The sequence below is a fragment of the Borostomias antarcticus genome, assembly GCF_949987555.1.
Source record: "Borostomias antarcticus genome assembly, chromosome: 1".
Lineage (NCBI taxonomy): Eukaryota > Metazoa > Chordata > Actinopteri > Stomiiformes > Stomiidae > Borostomias > Borostomias antarcticus.
The window spans coordinates 17,124,787-17,130,391 of NC_140234.1; positions in this window are offsets into that span (position 1 = coordinate 17,124,787).

Here is a 5,605-nt window from a genome sequence, read left to right on the forward strand (position 1 = left end):
ACACACACACACTCCCGGCGTCTACACACAGCAACGGGTACCCTCGGATGCTCACGGGTCCGGAGAGTCTGAAGACAGTAACCGAATCTGAGATTGTGGGGTTGGTGAAATCTCTGTTTAGGAGTCGGTGACTGAGAGTGCCATCGTTCCTCTGTGGCCCGAGGGGACGGATTTGAGGACGAGCACCCCTGCTGTGAAGTTACGGACGCTGAATCTGAACCTGCATTAAAGTCACAGGGAAAGACCTGTAGCGGACGGAGGACAAAGGGACAGAGGAGAAAAGACCAGGGGGGACAGACGGAGAGAAAGACAGACAGCCGGACGGCCAGAACGCGCGAGGCCATGATGGAGCTGAAGATCCAGCTGATCCCCACGGGGGAGATCATCCTGTCTCCGGGGAAGAATGGAGAGAGCTACTGTCACGGCTGCAAGGTGAGTGTCATCGTTCACCTGGTACGGGGTAGATTACTGTGTGAGTGTCATCGTTCACCTGGTACGGGGTAGATTACTGTGTGAGTGTCATCGTTCACCTGGTACGGGGTAGATTACTGTGTGAGTGTCATCGTTCACCTGGTACGGGGTAGATTACTGTGTGAGTGTCATCGTTCACCTGGTACGGGGTAGATTACTGTGTGAGTGTCATCGTTCACCTGGTACGGGGTAGATTACTGTGTGAGTGTCATCGTTCACCTGGTACGGGGTAGATTACTGTGTGAGTGTCATCGTTCACCTGGTACGGGGTAGATAACTGTGTGAGTGTCATCGTTCACCTGGTACGGGGTAGATTACTGTGTGAGTGTCATCGTTCACCTGGTACGGGGTAGATTACTGTGGCCATTATAAATCCAAGCAGGCTGGTATTCCTTGCTGAACGCTGTCCGTGAACGGGAGTTGGTCGGCTATGCTGATCCAAGATCAGGGCATAGGTAAAAGAGCATGGCAAGGAGAGGAGGGGAGGGGAGGGGAGGGGAGGGGAGGGGAGGGGAGGGGAGGGGAGGGGAGGGGAGGGGAGGGGAGAGGGGGAGATGAGAGGAAAGGAGGGGAGAGAGAGGAGAGGAGGGGAGATGAGAGGAGAGGAGGGGAGAGGGGAGAAGGGGAGGGGGGAGATTAGAGGAAAGGAGGGGAGAGGGAGGAGAGGAGAGGAGAGGAGAGGAGAGGAGAGGAGAGGAGAGGAGAGGAGAGGAGAGGAGAGGAGAGGAGAGGAGAGAGGAAAAGAGGGGAGAGGAGAGGAGAGGAGAGGAGAGGAGAGGAGAGGAGAGGAGAGGAGAGGAGAGGAGAGGAGAGGAGAGGAGAGGAGAGGAGAGGAGAGGAGAGGAGAGGAGAGGAGAGGAGAGGAGAGGGGTCGGGGTACATAGCTACAGTATGGAACAGGATCAGGCAATTAGGGCATCCTTCAGCGGTTGGTGGGTGTCAAACTCAGTTGCCAGCCTGAAAATGCCTCTTCACACTTGTGATAGACATGCAGTTAACAAGTTACTGATCATCTATTGACAGCTTGCCATCAGCAGCCTCTCTCAACTCAGATGAGTTACTGTAAGTTGCAGGAATGGAGAGTGGGTCTTTGCCTCAGTTGTTCTTTTTTTCTGTTGATGTATTTGTGAAAACAAAAAAGAAAGTTGCACACTCATTTGTCTCCTCTCTGCTGTTTATTTCACCAATGTTTCGGGTGAATACCAGAGTGAACAAGAGCAACTGCAACTTGATGTATTTGTGCCAAACAATCGACTAAAAGCAATCAATATCATTCTCATTACATGTTTTCCATTCTGGGCCTGCAGACAGAGAATGTGGGCTCTGCTGGTCTGGTCAATGTTAGCTGTCTATACAGGCCTGGGGGCTGCCAGGGTAAAACCATTACATGTGGCTTATAACGTGATGAGAATGAGAACATCTTTGGAAGATGTGACAGTAGTTTCAAAGCGTTTAGCTTACTGTATAGACATTCATATCTAGCTGTAGGCAACCCGACCAGTTGAAACTCATAGCACTCCCAATGAGAAAAAGTGAATATATATATTCCTTGATATGCCTCCTCTGCTAGAAAATGTCCTTGTGTGTTACACTAGGGCCTGACCAATGACAGACTAGGAGATAAAGGGCGGGTCTCAGACTGGGTGGAATATCAATATAATAATCGAAGGTATGCAAGGAGAAGTGCTTCAGTCTACCTGTGGTGAAACACTGCAATGGAAAAAGAGGTTCTTGGTAGCATTTGGACAAATTCCCACGAAGCTACTCCGACAAGCAGTGAGATTTACATCCCTATTTGAGCTAATGGTTAACATGGAACGTTGGAATGATAAGCCTGAAGTTAACTTCAGGGGGCGAGGATGACTGGGGTGGTATGGAATGTGGAGAGGATATGAATGGGCTCGGCTGTGAGGCAATGAGACAGACATTCCAGAACAACATGTTGGTTTTCTTCTCCCCTTACATTCTTCCAAGGACGCATCGCCCAGACCCTTTAATTGTGTGAAAGTGATTGTGGGAATTGTGAGAATGTGTGTGTGTGTGTGTTTAGTGGATATTAATTTCATTATGAACACTGTATCAAGAGAGGAAAGCGAGCAGACGACAGAGAGACAGCGGTGCCCAGGGCCCAGAGTGGACTAAGAGAGACAGAGCCCCTCCCTGAACACTCTGTCTGTCTATCTCTCACACTGACTTGTCAACAGGATACAACATACAACCATTCCTCTCAGCAGAGCTACGCAGCACTGTCATGGTTCAAACAGGAGGGCAGCACAGCATGTGTGTGCGAATGTGTGTGTGTGTGTGTGTGTGTGTGTGTGTGCGTGTGTGTGTGTGTGTGTGTGTGTGTGCGTGTGTGTGTGTGCGTGAGAGAGAGAGAGAGAGAGAGAGAGAGAGAGAGAGAGAGCAAGAGACTGGTATGGAGAATTAGATAAATGTAAGGTGTTTATGTGTGTGTACTGTGTGTGTGTGTGTGTGTGTGTGTATGTGTGTGTGTGTGTGTGTGTATGTGTGTGTGTGTGTGTGTGTGTGTGTGTGTGTGTGTGTGTGTGTGTGTGTTTAATGAGGGTCTATTAGAGGACTGAATCGATCACTGCCCTCTCAGTCCATTACAGCACTGACAGGCCGTGCAATAAGTAGCCTATCAAGGTCACTCTCACAAAGTGTAGCCTCAGCTATAACCAATAAAACAACCAGACATTTAAAGCTACATGAGATAACTCGGCACTTTGGCAGCCCCTCTGGTCATGATAAAATCGACACTGTGTTTTAAGAACCACACTTCCCACAATCGCTGTAATGATGAGAAAAAACGCGTGGCGCAGAAAGGATTGGAAGATTGTAGCTACTTTCTAGAAGGATGGCTTCAATGCAGGTAAATACCAGTCTTCTTTCTTGTATGTGCATGTACATTTCGTTTCGCTGGGCAAAGTGTTTGTTGTCTTCCTGATATTGTGACACGAAAAATGTGTCACTTCCGTTTCTACCACAAAATTTCCCGCCAGTGTACTAGCCAGTACACCGAAATACTAAAATAATAAATTCACAGGGTCTCATGCAGTCTCATGTCACGAAAATGATTTTTGGGGTCTTGCTAAGGCCAATTCATAAACTAATAGCAAGTAAAAGTGAATATTGAACCATAAAAAGTTATCTCATTAAGCTTTAAAACAACTGGAACTACAGTTTTTGTTTGTTTGTTTGTGTTTTAGTTCATTAAAAAAAAAAAAGGTTATCATCAAGCACAGAATAAAAGCCGTATGAACAGTAAAACATATCCCAAAGAATTTCCCCTGAATTGCACCAGACTTCCCACAGTGAACCTCTGCCACGTTTGAACTGAAATGTGCGCGCGGCGCGCGGCCCCGCCCTTCCAGCGCTCTCGAGCGCATGCGCGCGTCGTGCCATGAGGAGGTGCAGTGGGCGGTACTGCCACTAGGGGGCAGAATGGCACTGTTGAAACTGAGATGAGGGCTGCCAGTAGGGTCCTGGAGCTCTGTAGCGAGAACCTTCTCAGTGCCGCTGCCTGTTTTTCCTTTCATTAAGTCATTTTCGGCTGTACATTTCCAACAGTGTGACAATATTTGTAGACACTTCAATCTATTTATCCTCGGAAGCAGGTTAGGCTATGAAACATATATGATTAATCATAAATCAAAGTGTGGAAGTGTGCGATCGTAGGCTATTAAAGAGACGGATATGATTGTCATGGCGTAGTTACAGCAGGCATAGCCTATGAGCAGATCAACTTGAGCCGGGGGAATGTGCCGCCTGTATGCTAAATGTGTTTAAATACAAAAGTGAAGGCATGGCACGATTATGGTGTATGAAATAAATGACATCACCCACGGAGTGAAGAGGTCGGGGGTGTGGGACGGGTCTTGCGAACTTCCTGGTCTTACAGTGAAGTCAGGGGTAGGCTATGGGAGGGAGGTGGATAATTACTCACATTTGTTCCACCGGGGAACAGCCAGCAGGGTGTCTCAATAGAACGTTATGAGTCTAACACTAGACTTAAATAGACTACATCCATAATTACATCCATACATCACTGCTTGCATTGTAGCCCGTTTGGGACGCAGAGCCTGTAGTCATTGCTGGTTACCAACTGATAGTGTGAAGGTGTGTCTGCCAGTGAGGTCTATCGAAGAAGAGCTGTGTCTCTCAAGTGAACTTCACACCGCTACAACAGACGAGCGGTCACAGGAGTTCCCCGGAGACTTTCTATCAACAGGAGTGTTTTCACAAGGATCTGAATCAGGATTGTTTTATTGTTCTGCGGAGCCGGACGGAAGAATAGTCCAGTCTGTCTACCGGTGAGGAGAAAACACATCTGGAGCAAAGGACCGCGTCGCATTTGACTTCGACACTTCAAAGGTAGGCTACTGTGCCAAATGGCACCCTGGCATGTCTCGCTCTGCTTTCGTTTTCTTGTACAGTCTGTCACTGTTATAATTGTTTGTATCCGGAAACTTTGTAGACTCATATCTGCCTGTCACACTGTTTCGAGGACATGCGAGACGTCAAGTGTCTGCTGAAGGGTAGAATGTGCTCGGAACAGACAGTAGGCCTAAAACGTGTCTTGACAATTGTAGGTGGAAAGGTTATAGTTGGATTTATTGAACACTTACCAGCCTACTCTGCAGGCTACACTGGGATATGTTTACTAGTGGGCTACTATTCTTATAGACCGCCACGGCACCAGGCAGCCTTACCGAATCACTTCATATTGTATCTGTGTGATATGAATTGGCCGAGATATTGATCTTCTAGAGGGAATTGGTGACTTGGGACAATATCCAAGGCTTTTTTATAAGTGATGCACTGTAATGGTCAGGCTATCGAGCGCTGAGCAGCTGCCAAACCAAACCCTGCCTTGCGTGAGCCGTGAAAGAGTGTCTTCCCAGAGCTATGTCAACAGGACCGCACCTGTCCACTCTGCCTGTATGTGTGGTCTGCTTCCCTAAGGTGTGGTGGTGGGAATAAGGTTAAACACATATATCCCCCGGCATCAATAAAGTACTACTATTCACACACACACACACACACGCACGCGCGCACACACACACACACACACACACCTACATACATACACAGAGAGAGAGAGAACCACAGAAAGTCTATACATGTTAAA